The sequence below is a fragment of the Lissotriton vulgaris genome, chromosome 3_1 (assembly GCF_964263255.1).
Source record: "Lissotriton vulgaris chromosome 3_1, aLisVul1.2, whole genome shotgun sequence".
Classification (NCBI taxonomy): domain Eukaryota; kingdom Metazoa; phylum Chordata; class Amphibia; order Caudata; family Salamandridae; genus Lissotriton; species Lissotriton vulgaris.
Genome location: NC_141689.1, coordinates 1,028,808,803 through 1,028,836,429, shown reverse-complemented (window position 1 = coordinate 1,028,836,429; position 27,627 = coordinate 1,028,808,803). Strand labels below are relative to the sequence as shown.

General features: G+C 49.0%; 1 protein-coding gene across 1 annotated transcript in view; it reads left to right on the top strand.

Moving 5' to 3' along the window:
• The window catches only part of ERMP1 (endoplasmic reticulum metallopeptidase 1), a 572,215-nt gene that overhangs the window by 246,722 nt on the left and 297,866 nt on the right, over positions 1-27,627 (top strand). The window lies entirely within an intron of this gene.

Here is a 27,627-nt window from a genome sequence, read left to right as displayed (position 1 = left end):
AGTACCGCGTGAAACGTTTCATCAGATAGGCAGGGCCACGCCCATTGATGGCTTTATGGGCCAGAGTCAGAATTTTGAAGGTGATTCGATGCTGTACCGGCAGCCAATGCAGGCTCTCCAGATAACTTCTAACACTGATCCGCCTGGAGATATTCCCCAAAAGTCTGGCGGTGGCGTTTTGAATAATCTGGAGCCGCCCGATCAAATAGGCCGGTGAATCACTGAATAGGGCATTGGCGTAGTCCAGGCGCGAGAGAATTAAAGCTCTCGCGACTGACTCGCAGGCCGAGGCAGGCAGATAAGGGAAAAATTTTCTAAGAGACTTTAGAGTCCCGAACCAGCCACCAGTGAGCCTCTTGATGTGCCCCTCAAAACGAAGGTCTTCCCCAAACCAGACCCCAAGGTTTTTAGCCAAGGTGTTTGAGGCACATGGAGCAGGAAAGCCCACCGGCCACAATAGGGATCGAAAATCAGGGGGGAACTGGCCATAGAGCAGGATTTCGGTCTTGTCCTCATTGCACTTCAATTGAGCAGACGCTAACCAATTGAAGACTGAGGACAGACAGTTCTGAATCTGCTCAGTGTCCAGCGCCTCTCCAGGCCAGGTAAACAACAACTGCGTGTCGTCCGCGTAGGCTATAACTTTGGCTCCCAGATGTTCTGCTAGTTCAATCAAAGGTGTCAAATATATATTAAAGAGCTAAGGGCTCAAAGTCGAGCCCTGTGGGACTCCTGTCACGAGTGGTCTAGCCGATGAAGAGTAAGGGGGGAGCCAGACCTGTTGGGATCTATCCGACAGAAATGAGCTCAGCCAATCTAATGCAAGACCTCCAATGCCGATGTTGGCAAGCCTGGTCAGGAGGCGTTGGTGGGGAACCGTGTCAAACGCGGCAGAGAGGTCCAATAAAATTAGAGCCGCTCTGCCGCCACCATCCAAACACTCTCTGACCGCCTCCGAGATTTCCACAAGAGCCGATTCTGTGCTGTAGGCAGCACGGAACCCGGACTGTGCCTCATGAAGAGCTCTGGAGCTTTCCACAAACTTGTTAAGCTGCTGAAAGGCCAGTTTCTCTCCAATTTTTGCCAAAGCAGGAAGCAGCGATATCGGACGGTAGTTAGTCAGAACCGCCGGGTCAGCACCGGCCTTTTTAAGGAGGGGCAGAAGTTTGACTTGTTTCCACTCAGAAGGCAGGCTGGCTGATTTAAATGAAAGGCCGACTAAGTGTGATACCTCCTGAACAACTACGTCGGCAACAGCCGCTAGCACTCTTGCTGGACAAGGGTCCGATGGTGACCCGGATTTCAGAGATTTAATCACAGCAAGAGTGTCAGTAGTTGAAGGAGGGGCAAACTCCGTCAACCAAGCCGCTGGAGCCCTCAGAGGAATAAGGTGTGTTAAGGCATTTGAGGGGATAATAGCGGCAAAGTTGGCCTGAATAGCCGCGATCTTGTCCTCAAAAAACCCAGACAAACTCTCACACCAATCTTTAGAAGCTGGAACTGTCCGCTCCTCCGCACAAGGGGACAGAAAGCTGTTAACAATTGAGAAGATCTCTCGGCTGTTGTTATTGGCTTTGGCGATCCGATTGGCGTAATAGATGCCCTTTGCCTTTTTAATACTGGCGTAGTAGGTTCTCTGTTCTTTTCGCAGTGTTTTCTTGGCCAAAGGGCAGTAAAATTGACGCCAATCACGCTCAAGTTTTTTACAGGCCAATTTGAGGGAACGTAGCTCCGGGGAGAACCACGGTTGAGAAGGGGAAGAGCGCAGTCTGCCTCCCCTCCCTTTGGACGAGACTGAAATCCCCGACACCATCCATTCGTTGAAGGATGATACCGCTGTGGTAAGGTTACTATCCAAAGTAGGGCGATTCTTAATCAAAGTAGCCGCTAAAGTAATGTTATTGATTTTATTGGTGCAAAGTATATTAGCCCTCGCGGTAGAAGGTCCCCGGGAAGGCCAAGTAAACCGAATCAGCTGGTGGTCGGACCATGTCAGAGGTTCAGGGGCTTCAACCTGGAGAGGAAAGTTAGAGGAGATCACATCCAGGGTATGCCCACCTGAGTGCGTGGGTAAAGAGACCCACTGGGACAGGTGGGCCAAGTCCAAAGCGTCACGCAGACCTTTACTCTCTGGCAGATCCGCCTCCTCAACATGAATGTTGAGATCGCCCAGCAGTAAGAAACTAGGGAATCTGAGTGCTCGGGGGGTGATAAGATCACTCAGACCCGAGAGGAATGATCCCACTGGGCCAGGAGGCCGGTAAATGAGGGTGGCCCCTAAAGTGAAATGCGGAGAGAGAACCACAGAGAAATTCATAGCTTCGCCCCCATCCAAGATAACCGGGGGATCCGCATGAAAAGTCAGTGAGTCTCTCAGAATGATGGCAACCCCGCCACCTCTTCCCAGCGCTCTGTCCTTCCTGTGAATTTTATAGCCACGGGGGACAGCTAACTCGACAGCCGGGGCGCTGGACGCCGTGAGCCAGGATTCAGTCACAAACAGGAAGTCGAGTGAGCCGTCTGACAGCAGCTCGTAGATATCAGCTGCATGTTTGCACATTGAGCGCGCATTGACTAGGGCAGCCGAGAAAACATGTGAGGCCGGCACCTGGGGAGAGGGAGAGGAGAGTCACCGTGCAGCAAAAGCCACAAGTCGGGCAAGAGTCGAGGCAGGGGCATATCCGCGCATCCTCCCCCGCATTCCGGCACAGAGCCGAGCGCAGCGACAGCAGCTGCTCCCTCGAGTACCGACATATGGACTTAGGCATAGTCCGAGGCAGAACAGCCTCTAACAGTTCTCAAAAATGTATTCAATGAAATCATATTGCATGTTTCATCTACTCTGTCTTCAAGGTGCTCAAAAATACGGTGACCGCCACAGATATCACCCACTACCTCATGAATATTGCATAGAGTCTGCACTCAGATGCTGCCACTCTAGTCGTTTGGGTGTAAAACTGTATGATTATTCAAAGGTTAAAACATATGTACATGATAGTTGGCTATAAGAGTTCCTGTGACGTTCAGTTTGTTACACCAAATCCTTAAGGGGTGTTGTACCTCAGAATGATAATTATATAATTATTTATATCTTTGTTTCTGGCTTTTCTTCTACTCAATTTAAAAATTATTCAAAACTATGTACCGCAGATGCTTTATTTTAACCAGTGGTCTTTTGCTATCTGTTCCCACCTGTCTAAACTTTTACCACAAAGCACGAGTTAAAAACATCTGTCATACTCCAGCTGCCTAATGGGGTACAAGATGCAAGAAAACCTCCAACAGAGAATATATTCAACCTCGCACATGTTCTCAAATCTGTGAGTTGTACCTGCTGCTGTCTTGCTTGCGTCCAAGGGGTGAAAGTTGTCTTTAGTGTCACTAAACAAGGACCCTGATAGTTCACATACAATCCTTAAATAATTGGTGTCCACCTCCCACCCTCAGTGCTATATTGAAGTTTGGAGCTCAACGGCAAGCACACTTTTAGAATCAAATACCCCTCCACCCCTCTCTCCAAAAGTGCCACTAAACGTTTCAAACACAACTTCCTTAGGGCGCACCCGGAAACACCCTTTGCTGACACCTACTTCTCATCGGGCAATGGAGCCCTGAATACTGATTTCATCTTCCACACCTCACGCAGAGCCCAATGGAGAAAAACTTTCCTATCTCTACTCACAGCCTCCATCACCAAGAAAACAGCCCATGGCTCAACTCTCACCATCACACCTTCCCACCTCTTCCCTGGCAGGTCTACCATTACAATCTACAATACCGGGATTGTCCTGATCCAAGCCACGGACAAGAACCTGGAACTACTAGACAACCTGTTCCCCAAGTTCAAAGAGCACCTCTCCAAACTACGGACCCGAACCCAGAAGTCCGCCAGCACTATCCCCCCTGACTTCGTAGCCACCACCTACTACACCTCTACCACCAGTACCCCAGTAAATGGCCCACCTGCTGTTAACGCACGCCACTCCCCAAGGACAGTCACGAACATCCCCACCGCACATACTAGTAGCCCCTCCAACATGACACTTCTTATCCCCACACACACCTCCTCCATCCCTCTCCCCTCGGACAGATCATCCCCCACCCACAACACTCCACCATTTGAACAAGCCACCGCCCAAAGTTTATCCACCCCCTCCCATCTCCCCCTCGACAGACACCTCTCCCATCTCCCCCTCGACAGACACCTCTCTCTCCCCATCTCTCTCTCCTCTCCCACCCACGTGTCTCTCACACCCGACACAACAACTCCCACCCACAACACGCCTACATCTGCACACACCATCACTCGGAGTTTATCCACCCAACCACCCCATCCCCCCCATGGCAGACACCTCTCCCTTCCCCGCTCCCTCCCCACTCCCACTCATAACGTCATCCCCCTCCCAACACAAGATACAGAACATACCTCCTCACTTACCCTATCACCCCCCTCTCTCCCACCTCCTATTCTTAGCCCTCACTACCCTTCTGTCTCCCCCACTGTCTTTAATCTTCACTCACTCTTCTACTCACCTGTACCGTCTCCCACTGAAGTCACTATCTATGCTTCCCACCCTTCGCCTGCCTCACCTTCACCACTCACACCCCTCGCCCACAAACACGTCCACACCTTGAATACCATCCCACCCATTAGCACCGCGGAACACCTCATCAACCCTCCTGACTTGACCTTATCCACACTCCAACAAGTCAAGGAGGAAATTTCACTAATCAAAAAAGACATCCACGCAATCAAAGACCTTCTCTCCTCACAGCCCAGTCAACCTCCCACCATCCCATTACCTTACAAACGACGCACCCTTCCTACATACACTCGCCCCCGACGACACCAGCAATGGTCCACTATCCCCGTTCGCAATAACTCCCACCGCCCCCGTCGTGTTCTCAGCCCCTTGTCGGACCTCGACCTTTGCTCTCTCCTACGCTCTTATGGCCCAGGTCCGGTAAAAGGTTCTCCCAATTCGCACATCCCCATACCCACAATTCCCACAAACGCTCTGAGGCTCCCAACACTCAACAACAGAGGCTCCGTCCCTAACAACCTCAGGAAAGTTCCCCTCACACTAGAAAGCTCGACCACCCTTCTCTCTCCCAAACTCAAATGCATCCTACTAAACTGCAGATCGGCCCAGAGACACTCCTCCGACATCGCGGATCTTGTCACAAATAGGGAGCTAGACCTAGCCTTTCTAACGGAAACGTGGCTCACTGAAGCCTCTACCCCGATTATGGACATACTAGTCCCCCCCCAATTACCACATCATTAGGCTGGACAGGTCTCCTGGCAAGACGGGCGGGGGAATTGCATGCATTGTTAAGAGCAACCTCTCCGTTACTCAAGTCACCTCACCTTCCCTCTCCTCCTGTGAACTCCTCTGCCTAGACATCATCAGTGAGGGCAAACAAGTATGTACTCTACATCTCATTTATCACCCGCCTGGTGACAATCTCATATTCTCCCAACAAGTCATGGACCTGATCACTTCCAACGCCGGTCGGCAGACCACTCAAGTCTATCTGGGTGACTTCAATCTCCGCTGGAACGATCAGAAAGACACTTCAGTGAATAGTCTAAAAACTTTCCTCAATGCGCTTGACCTCACCCAATTATGTGATAAACCAACACACGACAAAGGAGCGATACTCGATCTCATCATTGCCAAAGAGAACGCTATTCAATTGGAAGCGATTCTACCCTGCGATTGGTCAGATCACCACATTATCACCTTCTTTATCAACGAAAAAGTTAAACCTAACCCTATTCAACCAATCAAATCCAAAACATGGAAAAGGGATTTGAAGAATCTTAACCCCTCCACCATACCTCCCCACATCGGCAACCTCCTCCTTCCCCCTTCAGGGGCTTCAGATGTTCAATCACTGACTGACCACTACCTTGACTCTATGAATACAATAGTCAATGAAGTCGCCCCTCTGCAACTGAAGAGAGTCTCCACCAAAATCTCTAACCCCTGGTATGATGACAGTCTCAATGACGAAAGGCGTAATATGCGAATGGCAGAGCGCACCTGGAGATCGGACCCTTCAGCACTGCATCTCAAAAAGCTCAAGAACAAGAGAAATGCCTACTTTAGGAAAATAAAGCGCACAAAGTCGGACTTCTTCAGCCGCCAGTTGGACCAAGCGAAGAATAGGCCAAGAAAACTGTTCGAGCTAATTAAGACCCAAACAAAGGCACAACCCACACAATCAAATAACACAACAAATGACACTCCACACTGTGAAGCCTTCTCTGCTTTCTTTAAACATAAGACTGACAACATAAGAAATGACCTCATCATGGATGTAAATCGATACTCCAACTACACCAGAATGGCTGACACTCAACCTAAAAACAATGCATCCTGGCAGTACTTCGACACCTACTCGGAAGAAGCTATACACAAACTGCTCTGCACTCTGAAGCCCTCTAATCACCTCACAGACCCTCTACCTGCTAATGCTGTAAAAGACTTTATCCCCTTGCTCCTCCCTCTCTGGACCAAGATCATTAACAGCTCTTTGCAACAAGGACACATTCCAGACTCCCTTAAGGTGGGGCAAGTCACGCCTATACTCAAGAAACCTACAGCTGATCCGTCTGACCTAAACAATTATCGGCCCATCACCAATATCCCCACCCTGGCCAAACTGTTGGAGAAATGTGTCCAACTCCAACTAACAAAACACATTGACCATTTTGACCTCCTCAACCCTCATCAATCAGGTTTCAGAGCGAAACATAGCACGGAAACAGCTATGACACACATAATTGATGACGCCCTCCAAATTCTGGATCGTAATGAGTCCTGCCTCCTCATCCTTCTTGATCTCTCATCAGCATTTGACACGGTCAAACATGAGAACTTGTTGGGGCTACTAAGTACTAGGATGGGGCTATCGGGAACTGTTCTCAAATGGTTTTCGTCTTTCCTTCACAACCGGTCTCAGAGGTTCAAGATTGACAATGTACTATCTACACCTGTGCCTGCAGATCTAGGGGTTCCACAAGGATCCACCCTCTCTCCTACACTGTTCAACCTCGTTATGGAACCCCTCGCCACCTTGCTTCAAGCATCCAATGTTCAATTCCATATGTACGCTGATGACACACAACTCTACCTAAAGTTACAGTCCCCGGAAGATATCAAACAGCTGAATTCCACGCTTATTAACACCCAATCCTGGCTGGCCAATAATCACCTCAAACTGAATGCTCTAAAAACTGAGTTCCTACTCATCTCACCTCCGGCGAAAATCTCCACCACCCAAACCTGGCTCAACAACCTAACAGCACTCAATGTCCAACCGACCATCGTGGACTCGGCGAAATCCCTAGGCATCACACTCGATGCCAAGCTCGACATGCAGCAGCACGTCAGCAAAGCCACAAAAGCAGCTAATTTCCAAATTAACACGCTGAGGAAAATTAAGCCCTTCCTCCCGGCCAAAGACTTCCAAACTGCTGTACAAGCTCTAGTCATCCCTCGAATAGACTACGGAATTGCGACCCTCAGCGGTCTCCCACTATCCACAACAGCACCCTTAAGAGCCTCCCTGAACGCTGCCGCGAGACTCATTACTGGCTCTAGAAAGCACTCGCACATATCCCCAGACCTAAAGTCTCTAAAATGGCTGCCTTTTGAAGCCAGAATACAGCTAAAAAATTGCAACTATGACACACGCGGCCGTGCACCACAAGGCACCCAACTACCTCGCTCAAAAGCTGTCTATATCAGGAGGTTCGAGATCCAATAGGAGTACTAAAAATCTACTCTTGAAACCTCGTAGATTTCGGAAAGCGAAAACTTACAAACGCTCCTTCTCTGGAATGGCACCCAGGATCTGGAATGCGCTCCCTCCTGAAACAAGGCTAATCACCTCCACTGCACTCTTCAAGAAAGAGGTGAAAACAATGCTTCTGGCCAAGATCTCCTGATCGCTACAGATGTTGGGTCAGAGACTCTGCATTGCTTGTACCGCTGCTCTGCCTTTCCCCTGGCACTATACTTGACTTGTTGGGGGCACTATTACGCTACTCTCTTACTACCGACCAAGATATGATACACGTTGGTTTACTGATCCACCTGTACGCCAGTGTAGTCGGACCAATGACCTGTGCTGCTCTATACTACTCCCTTACCTTATCATATATGGATTGGTTTTATGTTTGTTTTTATCATCCATGTTATTACCATGTTATTACCATGTTATTACCATGTTATTATCATGTTATTACCATGTTACCATGTTATTTACCTGATCATATATGGATTGGTTTTATGTTTGTTTTTATTATCCATGTTATTACCATGTCACTGACTATTATACTGTTCCCATTATCTCTGTTTACTCCTTTTGCCCCCCCCTGTCTTTGTGAAGCGCTCTGATATCTGTAAGGATCCTGTTCGCGCTATATAAAACTTTGAATAAATAAATAAATAAAATAAATACAAACCTGAGTGCGTGCGGGAGCCTGGGTTCTTACTTATAATAGGTATGGGAAAGGGTATGGGCAGTTGTATTATTTTATTCTTTTCTTAATAAAATCTACCCTTGAATTTACATCTATGAAGGTTCTGCAGGACCCGAAGAAAGACAGACCGCTCTCGTCTTTAACCGCTCCTCAACCTTTTGCAACGAGCTGCCTTCCACAAACACTGTCAAACTGCTTTGTCAACACAGCCTCCTGATTCTGTGATGTTAAGAAAGACACTCTGCACGTCTGACTAGCCCTTTCTGCTCCACTGAGTGAAGCACACACATCATTCTCCTAGAAGCGCCCCAGTTTAGCTGCACACACCAAAACAAACCAACCTGGAATCTGTGTAAGAAATATAAAAACTAAAGCATGATGCTGACCATTGGCTCTCCGGTGCACCTCTGCCAATGTGTACCCACCCAGCCACAAATCACTAATTGTACATCTTGGGAGCTCTACATACTGTCAGACGAAGTACAATTTAGAGAGAGAGAGGCTTTGTACTCTTTAAAGAGTTATCAAATAGGGCTTTCAGCAGTCTGTCTGCATTGACAAGATGGGGTGTGTTGCAGAACCCGTTGTACACAGGACACTACAAAATAGTGGTTCGGGCTTTGTGTACGAATCCAGAAGCACAGAGCGGATACCGCAACTTACTGGTCCTCAATCCACATCTAGCTGCTGCTTCCAACTGCACTCTCAGCCACTACCCTTGTCCCAGAACACCACAGACTTGTGCTACATGGCATGGGAAGATAGGACAACACACCTTCCGCTTTACAATGAACACTGATCTAATCTGTCACAAGAGACACCGGACAAACCTAAAACAGCAGCACTGAAGCTCACAACATGGGAAAATCAAAGTAGGCCAGCAAACCCACCCGCCACAATATAGCACATAGCATACCTAACAAAACAGAAAATAAATCCTGATTGAAGCAGCTCGCCATGCAAGGACGTGGAAAATGTGGCAGCTATGCTTCCCTACCATGCTTCCCGCTTCGAAGCAGAGCTTCACCCTGAGAATGAGGACGATCAATATGCTGACCAGTTGGACGCCTACAGACCACCTCTGCCAAGTAAGAGATTGTTAGAGTGTAACCATGTACACTCCAGCAATGTGTGAAGACTAAACTGAGACAGAAATGCAGTCCCTGTTGACATTTCACTCGTTTTTCAGTGCATTGAAGGCATTGGAACTGTGATACTGACTACATTGAAGGCAGGGACAGTGATGTGGCAAGAAAGAGCAGAATATTATTTATTCATTTTGCTGGCATTTGACTTCAAGATAACTCATAAATCAAGTTTTACTTTCAGACCCAGTGGCCTTATTGCCCCAATTTCATGGTTGTCTTTTTTTATTTTAATGAAATATTTAATAAATGTCTGCGAATTTAAAAATTGAGGAGCCCAAGCCAAAAATAAATTTTATATCTTCTAATTAATCATTTGTTCCCAGAAGCGGCTCCTCCATTAGTGCGGAGAAGCATCGCCCTCTAAGTAAAAAGCCCCCATGCTACAGAAATGAAATGAAAATATAGAATAGGAATAAATATAATTTATTACCTTTTTATTTTTCACTAACCCACGTCCTGCACTGAGTGTTCGGACGGGGCAGGTTACTGCTGAGTGGCAACAGCAGGGAGCAGTGGTGGGCTGGGCACTTAACTTTAAAGTGTGCATGTCTCTTTGGCCAGCTGGCTTGCGACGGCCAGCCAGATGCGCCCTGTAAACCTTTCAACCCAGCTGGGTTGAGAGCAAGCACAGGCCCTTGGGATCACTGAGAGCCCGCTCCATCTAATCCCGGCGCTTCTCTCATGCTAATTAACAGCATGCGAGCGGCGCCAGGATAGGTTAAGGGAATTGGATGGGGCACACTCTGAGGAGACCAGAACACCAGGAGGGAGCGAGGACGTGCAGCAGGGTGAGTGACTATTTTATTTCCTCTACAAAAAAAAATCTATTTTATGTCATTGTGCTGCATGTGCACTAAATCACCAACATACATTGCATTACTGCTTTAAAGTTAAGCATTTTAACTTTAAAATGATAATGTAATGCATGTCTGAAATTTAGTTAATGTAATTGCGTGTGTATGCATCCACCACCCATTTGCCCCCCATGCCACTCTATAGCTGGCAGCCATCAATGTTCATTTTGACTTAAATTTAGCATCGCTCTTTTCAAGAAGCGACTGCGAGAGCCTCCTAAGTAAGATCCTTCATATATGTGCTGTTCAATCCTATGCCAGGACCACACAGTTGGAGTTGCTTGTGTAAATAAACCACTCCCTGAAAAAAACACGCTTCAATGTTGAGTGGGTGGAACTTTGCAAGGTGATCCTTCAACCTTTCAGTTGCGTAGTCCTTGTCCTATTGAGATGAAGACTTTTCTCCTTGTTAAGATTTGTAAAACTGTTAAAGCAATGAAGAAATACTATAACAAAATTTGCCTCATTATGCCGCATAATTTGCCTTTTATTGGTGCATAATTTAGTCAACCTTGCCACGTAATTTTGTCCTCCCCGCCACATAATACCAGTGTCCCTCACTGTGGACGATACCTGCATGTAAAATATAAAGAAGGCATCTTAAGTGAAAAATAAATGCAAGATAACTCAACACATAGAAGAGCTGAATGCTACTTTGTGATAAGGGGACGGTCCATGGGTTGTTATGGGGCATTCCCATGCACCCACCCATGGTGTTTGATGCAAAGCTCTAGCTACTTAAAATAAAGAGTAGACCGGACTTTGTGCCAAAAATGTACGCTTCCTTGAGGAACCCATAAAGTTTTAGAAAAGTTTTCTTTTTCTTAACTTTTGATATTTTGCATACATGCTCCACTTAACAGCATACACACAAATTATGCAGAATGTAAATAATGATAAAGCATACTTGCAAACTGTGACTGCAAGCCTGCCTTTCTATTTCACTTCAGAACTATGCAATTTTAGACTTTTATCCGAGCCTGTGGCTCTGAATCCACGGGCACATTGCATAGGGTCAATGGAAAATCCCCAAGCTTGTCCCACCAGCAATTTAGTGTCTCCTACTACCCTGGGACAGAGTACACTGAAGAACCGGTAACAGGTGCAGGCTTTGTGTAAAAATTAGGATACACAGTGTGAAAACCGTGCGACTTGCTCATCCTTAATCCGCATCCATCTGCCACTCCCAACCTTACTGCCTGCCGCTAGCCTACATTCTGGAACACGACAGGTACAGGGCATGGAAAGGTAGTACTGCAGAGTACGGTGACACGTGAGCAATTATCATGTCCTCTCTACCACTAGATGGCTCCGTGAGATACATGTGCGCTGCTAAAATATTCATTCATCTGAGGTTCCGTGACGATCGTAAGTGGGGTTTTCGACTCACACGAATATGGTCGAGTCTGGTATCTATGAACCGCAAATGACGAGTTTAGTGGGTTACGCGTTTTCGCTGTGCTAGCCTAAACCGTTCGTTTGTTTCGTGGGTTTCTACATCCGAGCCCACGGGTTCCATCTTAGATGCGGCATCCATTTTGTCTCTTGCCCTCAAGTAGCCAGCAAACGGACGCTGTCCGCTTCGCGACCCTGGGATTCCCAAGACTTTTGCGGAAGACACGTTTCCTTTGAAAGTGTCTTAATGATGAGGGGGATGACACTGTAAGGCAGATGGCCCGGCTCGAGGCTCATCTTGCCGTGCCGATCTATTGTCTTAGTTGTGCATCTCATTAGGCACGTCCCTTTGATGTCTGCAGCTCGTGTTTCCCGATACCACCCCTTTTACACCCTTTCCGATCTCCCCACTGTTTCTGTCTTCCTCTGCACCTGTTTCTGTCCCTTCCTCGATCTGCTTACTGCTGATTGGAATGTACTAATGGTGGGAAGATGGGTTTTTACAGTTGGGAACCACCAAACGTTTCCGTACTTATGTTCCGGGCCTTGAATACATGAAAGTAACCCCTTATGGTCTTTATGATGGGAACCGAGTTGTAAACCTTTGTGTACCATGTTAACCTATGAGGAAAAACTGTATAAAAGGAGCGACCCACAGTAGCAATTCGAATCAGACTCCACGAACTTACACATGCTGTACTTCTTGTGACTTCTGTGTTCCCTGCAGTAATAAACCTCGAATCTTTGACGCCGAAGGAAGTGTCCCGTGTCTGTCATTTGTACGCTGGAACAGGTTACCCACAAAGGTTTTAGGTGTTATCCCTGGCACCGCTGGGTCTTAGCAGAACCCAGTCCTTCAGTTGGCGCCCACGTGGGGCTGCATCAGTGGTACCGGTCCAAAGCCCGACGATCGTGAGGAACTTCGTGTGAAATCTCCGAGGGAAGGTGCACCCCGCTTCATCGATCCTGTTGTCGAAACAAGTGGCCCGACGACTTTTCCCGCGAAGATCCCAGCCTCCTGACGGCTGCGACGGACTGCTGCCCTGACTGTAGACCTGTTTTGGCGCCTGGCGTAGACCTTGGTACAGCGAGACGATAGACGGGCCTTCCTGGTGACGCCATCGATCTTTGAGTTAAGTATTTGTGGGTCGCTCCCAGAGTCCTTAGTTGTGGGTGCTTAGTTGTTGCATGGTTCCATTGCATTTGTGGTTCTTAGTACTTGGTTCTTTGTTGTGATATTTGACGTCTGCAGTCGCCAAAAACCGAGGGTTTTTGCTCTTTGCAGGGACATTGTTAATCCTATAACCCTTGAAGTTTGTGAAACTCGGTTAGTGTGCAAGATGCCTGGCCGCAGTACTTTGTTCAGTTGTTTTAGACGTTGTGGTGCGGATTCCCGATTGGAGGACTCGCGTCCGATACCTCCGATTGGAACTCCAAATTATGAACTGTACAGTAAGCACGGGTTAGGTCCAATTACATTCAATGAGTGTTGGGTTCGCTATACTAAAAAGGATGGTGCCCTTAGTTGGCCACCTCATGGTAGTTTTGAGACCCCGATCCTAGATAATCTTGAAGCCAGATTGTTTCAGAAAAAATCAAGGCCGGCCATGTTTGATTCCTTTCGGTTGTGGCGTAAAGAAATCAAAGAAATTAAACGTAATAAGAGAGAAGGAATTGTGACTACGGTAAGAAACGCAGAGCAGTTCCAGCGAGATAAGGAGGAAAAGGAAAAGGAAGTTTTCGATAGATTGCAGCGTATGTCTGTAGATAAGTGCTATCCCGCTTTACCGGCGGATACAGATAAAAAGGAGGAAGGTACAGAGGACCCTTTAATGTCTTATCTCATGAAGTCACCACCTCCGTATGTACAGGGTACCACTGCTCCTGTGGTCCCCCCTGTCCCTGTTCCTCAACCTATTCCTGTTCCTGTACTTCCAGCTGTTCCTGCTCCTCTACCTGCTTCCGTCCCTACTGCTCCTCCGCTTGTACTTCCTCATACTCCTGCTCCCGCTGCCTCTACTGTCCTGGTTTCTCCTGCTGTTCCCGCTGTTTCTGGTACTTCTCTTGTTACCCCATTGGGTTACTCTACTACCCCGTCTACTGGACGACGTGTCCCTTCTGTTGCTGCTAACTTCTTCAATTCTCTTGGACTGATTCTTGAGACCGCTGGTACCGATGGTCCTCAAAGGCGAAGTCAACTTCCCGGTAGTAGGGAACGTGACTGTCTATATGATATGGCGATGGCTTGGATGAAATATCCCCTTAGGAATCCACCACGTGTGGTGCTTGACACGTTTTCTCAGTTCAATATACCGACACAGAGGTTTGTGTTTGAGGAAATGTGTAAGGTTTTGCGAGATCAAATATCAGTTGATGCATCTGAAGAAACGATGTCTGCTCTAACTGACCTCCAGCTTCAGTTCTCGAGCGGAATGGTAGTGGGTAGCAATGTTCGACGTGCTGTCGAGCAATTGCTGTCTTTTCATCCCTCTATAATGCCTCGAGCATTGTTCATAGAAGACATTGAGGGACCGCTAGATGCGCCTGGTCAGTATCCCATGCGCGAGGTTCCACCAGTGTGGATGCCGGGTGATGCTACTCGAGCTCCGCCGATCTTGCCACACTTTCAGAGAGTATGGATACATCTTCCATGGAAACGGTCGGAGGTCTTGCAGGTAAAACAATCTTTGCCTGACCCTCGCAAAAATCCTGCAGGGTACTATAAAGAATTATCGCAGCTTGTGGATGCTACGAGAATGAATCTTGCCGATATCGATATGCTGTTTGGTAATGTCGTACTGCAACCGGTATGGGCAAAGATTCGTCAAGAAAATCATGCAAATGAGCTGGGTGGTGATTGGGCTGCTCTTATAGCGGCGGATGCCTTGCAAGTTGGTGGGGCTAAACCTGAACAGTTAATTACAGCTTTACCTCCGAGAATTATTACTCTTATGAAAACGCTTATGCCAGCTATGAAGGTGAATTGGGACAAACTGTCCGCCTGTAAACAGAAGAAGGACGAGAGTGTTTCTGATTTCTTTACGAGATTTGAGGAGGCATTCATCAATCATAGTGGTCAGGATATGGGTACTGAAGGAGGTCAGCGATTGTTTGCGGATAAGTTTGTCTCAAATTTGCTGCCTGACTTAAGCAACAAATTGCGTAATTCAGAAAGTGCGTTGGCTGTTTCTACTTCTGCTCAAATATTGGCTACGGCACAATATTATGAGAACAGAGAGAAAGAAGAGAATGATCGTGCTGATAAAAAGACAAAAGAGCTCAAAACGAAAGTGTTGTTGCAGCAAGCGTATCCTCCACGTTCGAATCAGAACGATTCGCAACAGCGGAATCGATCGCAGCCTCAGTCGAATAGATCGCAATCTCGAAATGACTCCTCTTTTGACAGATCTTCATTGGGGTACAATCAGTGTGCCTATTGTAGGAACGAGGGTCATCTGAAATTCGATTGTCCGGTCTTGCGTGATCGAAACAGCGATAATTCATCCAGAGGAGGTCGTAGCGGCCCCCAACAAGCATCACGTGGTAAAGGTCGTGGTGTTCAGACTGATCGTTCTAATAATTCTTCCGATTCTAACAACTGTTTTGATCAGCGTGAATCATCACAAAGCAGATCTGCTCAGTACAATGTAGACGATTATTACGTTGATCACAATATCGACGATGGTAATTACTTGGACAGCCATAGACAAAGAGAGGGAGTAGTATCAGTTCCGGTCGATCAGAGAGGGCCTTACGTCGCAGTTGCCACCTCGGGCGTCGTTGAGCCTTTTCTGTTGGACACTGGTGCAGCAAAAAGTTCCATCATGCATTCGAAACTCCCTGGCGCACCTTTGTCTGGCTTAACAAATGTTTCCGTTGGATTCTCTGGCGCCCCTGTTAGCAATCCGGTTTCGTGCCCTTTGCCCCTTACAATTGGGCCTCGTGAGCTGATTTTGACCACTGGTTGTGGTGAAAATCTTTTGGGCCTGGATTTGCTAAAACTTCTGTATGCGACTTTGTATTGTTCTCCTGCGGGAGTAAAGCTTACGTTGGGTGAGAGAGTTGTCTCTCCTATGTACTTATCCATCGATAAGCTTCCACCGGAATTGAGTTCTCTTCCTGCATCTTTGTGGGCGACAGGTCCCAATGACGTGGGCCTGCTTGACATCTCCCCTTATGTTGTTCACCTGAAACCTAATGTGCGTTTGCCACGTATTCCCCAGTATCGTATCTCCCTTGATGGTGAACGGGCACTGTTAGCTATCATCTACGATTTGATCGAGAAAGACGTTATTGAGGAGACTCGGGGAAACGTGTGCAATAGCCCTGTACTGCCCATTTTGAAGCGCACTGATCCATCAAAACCCCCTGTCTATCGTTTTGTTATCGATTTTACGGGAGGTGAATAAAATTGTGATTCCTCAGTTCCCTGTGGTGCCTGACATTACGGCTCTACTAACTCTGATTCCAGCCTCTGCATCTTGGTTCTCAGTGATCGATCTGAAAAATGCGTTTTTCAGCATTCCGATTGCTGAAGAGAGTAGAGACCTTTTCGGTTTCTCTCTTGGTGGCCGCAGCTTCAGGTTTAAACGTGCTCCTCAGGGCTACTGTGAAAGTCCATCGATATACAGTCAAGCCTTGAAGAGTCAACTTGATGCGTTTGTGTTGCCAGCCGGTGCTGCCTTAATCCAATATGTCGATGACTTATTGGTGGCTGCAGACACTCAGGACATTTGCAGAATTGCTACGGTGTCGTTGTTGCAACATCTCTGTGACTTACATCACAAGGTGTCACCTTCTAAATTACAATATTGCTGTCGAGAAGTAACCTATCTAGGTCACTTATTGTCAAAGGAGGGAAGAAGGTTGACCCCAGAGAGAATTGCAGCGATTGCCCGAATGACTGTGCCAACAACTCAGAGAGATGTGCGTGCCTTTTTAGGTATCACGTCATACTGCAGGCAATGGATTCCAAATTTTTCATTGCTAGCGAAACCATTGGTGGCTCTTACGTGTAAGGATGTTCCAACTCCTTTGCCATGGACGGAAGACTGTCAGAAAAGTTTTTCTGAACTGCGTGACGCGTTGTGTTCGGCTCCTGTGTTAGGTACCCCTGACTACAGTAAGCCGTTTACACTATACTTTCAGGAGAGGGAAGGTTGTGCGTTGAGTGTTTTTTTTTTTCACAACAATTTTATTGATAAAGATGAGCAGAGGAAATAAAGTGGCATCCCACAATCAGGACGATACCACTAGACATTGTGAGTACAATCACAAAATAAATCTGAGCGTCCAAGCAATGAATCAGCAAAATCAATGGTATACAAGAGCATCAACCCTATCTTCATCTTTTCAAGAATCTATCCACCCAACTCCCCGAACCCTCCCTCAACCCTCCCTAACCCCATGCATGTGTGTGGGAATCATATGTACGAAAACTCATGACGCATCTAGTGTGTGTGTGGGAGCGGGCTCCGCCGGAGCATGCTGGGCTATATGTCCTCCTCCGGTTCCTCTGGGGGATCTAGTGTCAAACCTCTGTAGTCCGCCCACCTCTTCCATATCTTGAAATGTTTACGAGGGCACCCTCGTGCTTCAAAGATTGGCCTCTCCAGACCCATACAGAAATCTAGGCCTGCTTTCCACGCAGTCAAGGGGGGGGGCCTCACCTCCTTCCACGCACGGGCCAAGTCTCTTTTGGCTACCATTAGCCCCAGGAGGAGCAAGTGACGTTTATAAACATTACCACCCACCCCTTCCAGGACGTGCAGTAGGCCCAGGCGGTGGGTACGGGGAAGGGTCCAGCCCAACACCTCTGACAGGCAACTCCATACACCCCTCCAAAAGCCAACTAGTTGTGAGCACGACCACATCGTGTGGAGCAATGTACCCATCTCCGCTCCACATCTCAGACACTCCGGGGACTCAATCAGGCCCGCTCTCCAAAGACGCTCTCTAGTATAATAGGCCCTGTGCAAGATCTTGAACTGAATGAGGCGAAACCTTATTGCTATAGCCGCCCCCCTCGGGGATTCCAATGCCTCCCGCCAATCATCCTCATCTAGCGGCCCTATGTCGGCCTCCCAGTTCGCCTTCAGCTGAAGAAGAGTGGAAGAGCAATGTGTGACCATGGTCTGGTAAATGCGCGATACTTTTTTGTCTCCGAGGTCGCCCATAAACACCTTCGCCTCGATCGGGCTGAACTCTGGGAGCGAGTCAAGATTAGTTATACTGGGCGTCAATGCATGTCTAAGTTGCAAATAGCGATAAAATTGAGACTGGTGCATACCAAATTCAGCACTAAGAGCCTGAAAGGACTTGAGGGTCGTCCCGGACATCACATGGCCGAGCTGCGAAATGCCGATTGAGTCCCAGCCATCGAAGCCTGATAGTTTAGAAAGTTCTGGTAGTAGACCGTTGCGCCACAGCGGCGTTTCCGCGGTCAGTCTACCCCACCAGCCCATACGACGCAGGGCTTGCCGCCATATTGCAAATACCAGTTTGGTGACTCTCGGCAATGGCCGACGTAGCCGGGGTGAGTATAGGATGGTGTGGAGCGAGTTATCCCCCATTAACGCACGTTCTAGGGCGTAGGCCGGATCTCCACCGTCAACATACCACCATTCATTTAGAACAAGGAGATGAGCGGCTTGGTAGTACGACTGTATATCTGAGGTGGCCAGACCCCCACAGTACGTGGACAGAAAGCAGGTGCGCAGCGCTACCCTGGCAGCACCGCCGGCCCACAGGAAACGGCCCAGCACTGAGTCGACCTGCCGAAACCATTGGGGTGGAATAGGATACGGATGGTTCTGTAGCTGGTAGAGTAGGCGCGGCAGTGCAACCATCTTAAAGATAGCCGACCTGCCAAAAATTGAAAGGGGCATTCTGGACCAGGTTTTGAGATCTGTCTGGACCCGCTCCCATACGGGCAGTATATTGCGTTCCCAGGCTGTGTCCACCGAGTTGGAGAGGAACACTCCAAGGTATTTCAGACCATCTGTGGCCATTTGCAATTCCGAAGCCCAGGGATCTGTCACTGCGTCCCCATGTAATACCCATAGGGTGGATTTATGTACGTTGAGGTAGAGACCCGACACCTCCCCAAACAGTTGCATGACCTCCAGAACACGTGGGCCGGAGTGCCGTAAATCGGTAAGGAAGAAGAGGACATCGTCCGCGTATAATGCAATTTTATCTGATAGCGTGGGATTCCAGTCGAAGCCCCGTATCAAGGCATCGCTGCGAACTCTGGCCGCTAGGGGTTCCATTGCCAAGGCAAAAAGATAGGGGGAAAGAGGGCACCCCTGCCTAGTCCCCCGGCCAATGCGGAATGTCTCTGACACCGCCCCGGCGACTCGCACCGATGCCGTGATGTCCGTATAAAGTAGTTTGATATAGGACCGAAAAACCGGGCCCAGGTTGAGCCACGATAGCAGTGTGAATAGGTACGACCAGCTGACCGAATCAAAAGCCTTGTTGATATCGGCCAATAGCAGTGCCGCCTGTTCCCCCAAGGCTCCAACAGCGTCTAATGCCGCCTGTGCCCGTCTAATATTGTGTCGTGTTGCCCTGTGGGGCATGAAGCCTGCCTGATCCGAGTGGACTAGGTCTGCAATATATGGAGCCAGGCGGTTTGCTAGGGCCTTAGCTAATATTTTGGCCTCTACGTTGATGAGGGAAATCGGTCTGTACGAGTCGTGGCTGCCTGGGGGCCTACCAGGCTTCTGAAATACTACTATTTCGGCATGGCGCCAATCGGGGGGCAACACGCCCCGCGTCCTCGCCACTTCAAGAACCCGGCGATAGTGCGGCCCCAGCTGTACGTGAAATTTCTTAAAAAATTCACACGGGTAGCCATTAGGGCCAGGAGCCTTACCCGCGTTGAGCTGCCCCAGAGCGTCACCCAGTTCCTCCGCTGTGAGGGGTGTATCTAGGATCTCCTTGGTCTCGTCCGACACCCGTACGGGCGGTAAATCTGCGAAAAACCGGTCGAGGTCACTCTCAGGCAATCGGTCACATGAGGCGTATTGGGCTTCGAAGTATGAGGCGAAGCTCACCGCCAGCTCGCTAGGGTCAGTCAGGACCCCCCCATTACCGTCTACAATGCCCGGCAGCACGAGGGGTTGAAAGTTGTGTTGACATAGGCGATGAAGCATGGAGCATGACTTGTCCCCCCACTGATACACCCTACTTCTGGTGGCCAGCCACGCCTGTCTGGCTTCATCCATCAAGAGGGATGCATACGATTGCTGAGCTTGTAAAAGCAGCCTGAGCCCGACCTCATCACCACCCTCGCGGCGTTCCTGTTCTAGGGTCGCCACTCGCTCGGCCGCCACCACAGTTTGTTCCCGGCGCCGCCTATGGGCCTCCGAGCACCACGCGATATCCACTCCACGCACGGTAGGCTTCATCGCCTCCCATACTACCTCCACGTCCGCTCCCTCTAACAGGTTCTCCCGCCAGTAGTGATCTATGGTTTCTCGCAAATGTTTAGTATACGCGGGCTGTAGCAGATGCCACGAGGACATCCTCCACCTAAATGGCTGCCGTGCCCGCAGGAGGTCTACATTAACGGAAACCGGGGAATGGTCGGATAGACCTCTCGGCAAGATGGCCGCGCTCATTACTCTACTCAGGCATTCACAAGGTAAGAATATATAATCTATGCGCGAGAAGGATCCGTGTACCGCCGATAAGTAGGTATATTCACGAGTCGCAGGGTGCATATGTCGCCAAGCATCCACCCAGCCCAGCCCCTCACTCATTGCATGCAGTCTAGTGGGTGGAAGGGACGGGGAAGGAGATTCAGCCGTCTCTAGGCGCCTCCGGCGATCCATACATACATCCATTACGTCATCCCAATCACCCCCGACTACTGCCACCGACTCAGATATATCTTCCCACACAGAGAATAGCCTCTCAGCCAGGGCCCACTGCAGGGGGGGGGGGGCATACACACTCCCAAACACTATGGGCTCCGTGCCCACCTTGCCTTTCACAAACCGGTAGCGACCCTGTGGATCCGTCCAGTGTTTCTCGTGCACATATGCTATTCTACGGTGTATCAATATGGCCACTCCCCCGGATCCCCGAGTAAACCCGGCATGGAAAACTTGTTGATAGCCAAACCTCTGCAGGCCCAGCGCCTTCGTGCCCATCATATGAGTTTCCTGGAGCAATAACACATCCGCCGCAGCCCTCTTGCCCCATCGCAACACTGCCCCACGCTTAATTTTGTCTAGCAACCCCCTGACATTCCATGTAACCACTCGCATAGAGTCCTCTTGAGTCCGGTGAAGTGAATCAGCCATAGTCTTTCGGAGTCCACCACATGAGCCCCCCACTCCAGCGCCACCCACCACGCGCCACATGAATCATTATCTCGACACACACATGCACTGTACTATCTACCCCAGAGAACATCACCAACCCCCCGACCCCCCAGTCCCCAACACACCCAAACCCCAACTCAGCAGCCACAACCCCGACCGCCCGTCCCCCGCCTCCCCCCACCCTATACCTCACTGAACTATGAAGTACCTGTCGCGGTATGAGTAGTCCCGAGACCGAAACAGTGGGCTCAGGCCCACTCACACCAATGGATCCCAACATCCCAAAAAGGAACAGCAAACTCACCCCCTCCCCTCAGTGACCCTCTCACAACGGGAGAGTGGCAGCCACCATTATGCAGTCCCCGAACCCCCCCCCCAAAACAGCCTCATCTACTCTCCGTAAACATTGGCAGCGCTGTTACAAGGCTGCGATACAGCCAGCAGTCCAGCGGGTCTCAGGCGACCAAGTGTGTCCATCTGGGACTCGCAGCATCAGTAGCAGAATAGGGAGCCGAGGCCCCGGAGACTTCAATGATCCGTGCTTGATTGTTCAGAGTCCTCGGTTCTGGCAGTGTGTTGCGTGTCATCCGCCGAGGCCGCCCGCTTGCGTGATTTGGAGCGTTTGCTTCGTCCATGTCTAGTTGATCGGTCACGCTGTGGCCGAGGCGAGCCCTCAGGGGAGCCCGGATTGAGCCCCGGTTGCGGATTCGGTCTGACCTGCACTGTTTCATCAGTCCATCTGAACAGGTCTTCCGGCGTATCAAAGAATAGCGTCCGTGACTGGAAGATCACTCTCAAGCGCGCCGGATACAGCAGGGAATACTGTAGCTTCAGGCCCCTCAACTTCGCCTTGGCTGCCATGAAGGAGTGGCGCTGCTGTTGGACGAGTTTAGTGTAGTCCGGGAAGATCAAGATCTTCTGATTTTCACATAAGAGAGTTTCTTTATTCCTAGCTTCCCTCAAAATGGCGTCCCTGTCATGGTAGTTCAACAGCCGTGCGATCACCGTCCTAGGTCGCTCACCCTCCGGTGGTTTCTGTGTCAGGGCACGGTGCGCCCTTTCAATAATAAAGCATGTAGACAGCGACCCCGGGGGCATCCATGATTCAAGCCACTGTGTAAGGAACTGTTCCATGCCACTCTTCCCACAGCTCTCTGGAAAACCAAGGAAGCGGAGGTTGTTACGGCGCGCCCGCCCTTCTGCATCCTCCACGCGGAGCGCTGTAATCCGCTGCGCAGTTTCCATCGCCGCCATCCTCTTTTTAAGGCTACTCACATCGTCCTCCACCACTGACACCCTGGATTCTGCCTCCGTGATCCGCGCCACTGCGTTCCTCAGGTCCTGGCGCAATAATGTCACATCTGCGCCTACGGCCCCTATCTTGGCGTCCAGCATGTCTCGTGATGTGCGTTGAGTGTTTTGACGCAACAATTTGGCGGTAAGCAGCGTCCATGTGCATATTTTTCCTCGACTTTGGACCCAGTAGCAAGAGCATTGCCGAGTTGTCTGAGGGCAACAGCGGCAGCTGCGGTGTCCATTCGACAATCTGCAGGATTGGTCATGGATAATATGCTTACGGTGATGGTTCCGCATGCAGTTGACACTCTCTTGAATCGTACGAAAACTCAGCACTTGACGAGTGCAAGGTTGTCTGGTTATGAGTTGACGCTTTTGGCAAGTCACATTCAAATAAAACGCTGTAATGTCCTGAACCCGGCGACTTTATTGCCAATTAGTATGGAATGAGATGAAGTAGCACCTCATGATTGTTACTTACGAACTGAGGAGGAAACGTAGGGTCGTGTGGACCTGAAAAATACTCCTTTGGAAAATCCCGACGGGACTTTGTATGTGGATGGGTCGTGTTTTAAGTTGCCGAATGGTGATGTAACGACCGCGTATGCTGTAGTGACATTGAGTACGGTTGTGGAAACTGCGAGATTGAATCAGAATTCTGCCCAGGCGGCAGAGCTGATTGCTTTGACTAGAGCGTGTGTGTTGTCGAAAGGGAAACGGGTGAATGTGTTTACCGACAGCCAATATGCTTTTGGCGTCGCACATAGTTGTGGACGATTGTGGCGAGAGAGAGGTTTTATGACGTCGCATGGTACTAAGATTCAGCATGGACAGCTTGTGAATGATCTTTTGGATGCACTGACTTTGCCTGAGCAGGTGGCGATTGTTAAATGTAGTGCGCACCGAAAGGTGACAGATGATGTTGGCCGTGGGAATGCGTTTGCGGATGAGACTGCTAAAGAGACTGCCCGGAAACTTAGCACGAGAATGTATGTGACGAGTTCGGTAAGGTGGCCTGCAGAAACTAGTATGTGTGAGGACACTATTGAGAGTGTGAAAGCGATTCAGAACGAGGCCACCGAGACTGAAAAGACGAAGTGGAAAGAGAGTACGGGAAAGTTGGATGCGAATGGTTGTTGGATTGATTTGTCGGAACATAAGAGATGGATGTTGCCAGATGCGTATGTACTAGCTGTTGTGACGATGGCACACGGCTTGGCACATATCAGTGTGAAAGGTATCTGCAAGTTGTTGTCCCCTGTATGGAAGAATGACGGTATTACTAAATGTGCTGAGAGATTGGTTAAGAATTGTATGATATGTATGATGTACAACCCTGGAAAAGGAACCCCTACACCTCCTGGCCATTTTGCTCCCCCTTCATGTCCCTTTGAAGTAATTCAGCTAGACTTCATCCATATGGAGCGATGCAATAACCTGAAGTACGTTTTAGTTGTGGTTTGCGCATTCTCCCGATGGATTGAAGCCTACCCCCTCAAAGATAACACTGCTTTATCCACTGCGAAAATCCTACTGAAGGAATACTTTCCTCGGTATGGAATGCCACGGATTGTATGGTCTGATAACGGAAGTGAGTTTGTGGGGAGTGTGATGAAGAGTGTGTGTAAGGGCCTTGGAATTACTCAAAAATTCCATAGCGCCAATCATCCTCAGTCAGCGGGTTTGGTTGAAGGGTACAATGGCACGCTCAAATTGAAGTTGGCGAAGATTCAGGCTACGACTGGTCTTTCGTGGCCTGACGCTTTGCCGCTAGCTCTTCTGTCAACTAGGGCGACTGTACACTCCCGAGTAGGGCTCAGTCCCTACGAAATAGTGTTCGGCCGTCCTGCGAATGTTTGGGGGGTCCCTAGACCGAGTGTGTTCTCTGATCTTGAGTACCCAATGTTGATCGATTATCTGCATGATCTGACTGCTAAACTGAGGTTAATTCACCAACAGGTCTTTGAAGCACTGCCTACGCAGACGGAGGGTCCAGGCCACCAGCTCCAGCCCGGAGACTGGGTGGTAACCCGCAATTTCGGAAGAAAACGAAATCTTGAACCCCGCTTTACTGGACCCTACCAAGTGTTACTCGCCACGAGGACTGCTGTTCGTTTGGAAGGACTTAAGCATTGGGTGCACGCCACCCACACCAAAAAGGTACCTATACCTTTATCAGCAGACTCGTGGGTGAGGAAAGGCATTGCTTCGTCAGAAACGGAAACTGCACAGACCTTCGTCCCTTTTAGCGACGCTCAGCCCGTTGGAGAGCCCTCAGTGCAGCAGAACGACATTGTTGAACCCTTACCATCGAAAAACTCAAGATCTGAACAATTGACTGATCAGCAGAACTCTGTCCCACATCGGATCAGTTGTTTGATGAACAGACACGTCCTGGGAGAAGCCGATACTTTCTGCGATCCAATCCCAAGAACTAATAAAAAAGCTTTTGCTTTCCCCCTTTTGACATCCACATTACCCCATTGACACCATTCAATCTGAACACACTCGTATGATTTTGGTCTTTGTAAATATTGTGAGTTTGTTTCCACATATGTGTTTTTGCTTCCACAGCTAGGAGATTTTGTATATATTTGTAAATAAAATACCTTGCATCCGGGTGAACCGCGCGTGTACTTCCTTCTGGTTAGTAGGTCTTGACACTAGGTCGAAGGCCGTCGGTTCCTGGGAACTCCTGGGGATTGACTACTGCTACACAGAACGAAGTGCGTCAAGAGACGTTGTGGACGGTTTTAGAGGATGCCGTTCTCTAAGCTGATGGATTTGGAAAAAGCTCAGGCTCAAAGATTCAAGTTGCAGCAAATTACTCGTACCAAATGCTTCATGTTTCAAGTGTTCCTTCTGTTCTTAACTGTTTCTTCGCTATTGGTGGGTGGGGTGTATTACCTGATATTGACGTTCTTGCTTCCTGCCTCACCTACCCCTTCTCCTGAACCTAAAACTACCTCCACTGTGTCTCCTCATTCCTTCCACATCTTACCCCAACACGAACAGGTCAGACGTGCGGAATTTATGAACAATTCCTTCATTCAGCTCCTTCATCAACATCAGTTGGTGGTTAACACTACCACTTGCTGGGTGTGTGGGTTGATGCCGCATACCACCGATAAGGGAATTCCGTACTTGGTCCTTCCTTATAGTTCCCAGGGTTCAGCTCGAGCATTCCAAACAATGTTTCGAAGTGCACTAGATTCCTACCCCAATCGAGAGCCACGTCCTCCGCACTTTGGTCCTGGTCCGTACCACAAGCCTTTGGCCATAGCGATCGCTGATTTAGATAGGGATATCTATGAGCCGTCGCTCATCCCAGAGGAAGAGGTGCGAGCCTATAGGGATCTGAGTGAGGCTGAGTATAGTGCGCTCGTGGGTGAAAGACAGCTTAAAAGCTCGTCTCCAATATGGATCGTACCCCACCTTGGTAATTTCTGTCTAAAAGGTCGTGGCCGAAGCCCGAGAGCACATCTTGGAGAGAGTGCTTGCTCCGAGACGTATGTCTTACCGATGCTCTCTTCCCCTGTGTTTCTGACTGCCACGGGTACGTACTTTGTTTGTAGGGGCGTGATTAGCGAAGAGGACACTGCCGGTCAAGAGGCAGGAGACTTTTTCAAGGGTTTCTTTCTGTTTTGGGGATCTATGGTCAATAGTAGGAACCTGAGACAGTTGACCCGAGTGGTGGAATCGACAGCTAATATCACTGCCAGTGCCCTTGGCAATATTACAGCAGAACTTCAGGCGGATAGGCTTATGACGTTACAAAACCGTATGGTTTTAGACGTTGTTTTAGCAGATCGAGGTGGAGTATGTAAGGTGATCCATTCGAGCTGCTGTATTTTCATTCCAGATAACGCTCCGACTGTCTATCAAGCCATTTCGAAGTTGCATAAGATCTCTGAGTCCATACACGTGGGCGTAGGGGATTGGACGCTACTTGGATGGTTTTGGGGCCTAATGTCGACTTGGGGTTGGAAAATTCTGATGATCATCGGGGCTGTTGTGGCATTCCTGTTCACGTGTTGCCTTTGTGTGCAGTGTGGTCCTGCCTTATGTGGCCTCTGTGCTACGACGTGTATAAGACAACTGTCTGTTACCAAAGAAACTCTGATGGATAGAATTATGTTACAGCAGCATCTGGATGGTCTGATGAATATCGAGTATGATTCCGACTAGTGCTTGCCTACATGAGGGCAAAAGGAGCGTCTGAGGTTCCGTGACGATCTTAAGTGGTGTTTTCGACTCACACGAATATGGTCGAGTCTGGTATCTATGAACCGCAAATGACGAGTTTAGTGGGTGTACGCGTTTTCGCTGTGCTAGCCTAAACCGTTTGTTTGTTTCGTGGGTTTCTACATCCGAGCCCACGGGTTCCATCTTAGATGCGGCATCCATTTTGTCTCTTGCCCTCAAGTAGCCAGCAAACGGACGCTGTCCGCTTCGCGACCCTGGGATTCCCAAGACTTTTGCGGAATACACGTTTCCTTTGAAAGTGTCTTAATGATGAGGGGGATGACACTGTAAGGCAGATGGCCCCGCTCGAGGCTCATCTTGCCGTGCCGATCTATTGTCTTAGTTGTGCATCTCATTAGGCACGTCCCTTTGATGTCTGCAGCTCGTGTTTCCCGATACCACCCCTTTTACACCCTTTCCGATCTCCCCACTGTTTCTGTCTTCCTCTGCACCTGTTTCTGTCCCTTCCTCGATCTGTTTACTGCTGATTGGAATGTACTAATGGTGGGAAGATGGGTTTTTACAGTTGGGAACCACCAAACGTTTCCGTACTTATGTTCCGGGCCTTGAATACATGAAAGTAACCCCTTATGGTCTTTATGATGGGAACCGAGTTGTAAACCTTTGTGTACCATGTTAACCTATGAGGAAAAACTGTATAAAAGGAGCGACCCACAGTAGCAATTCGAATCAGACTCCACAAACTTACACATGCTGTACTTCTTGTGACTTCTGTGTTCCCTGCAGTAATAAACCTCGAATCTTTGACGCCGAAGGAAGTGTCCCGTGTCTCTGTCATTTGTACGCCGAAACAGGTTACCCACGAAGGTTTTAGGTGTTATCCCTGGCACCGCTGT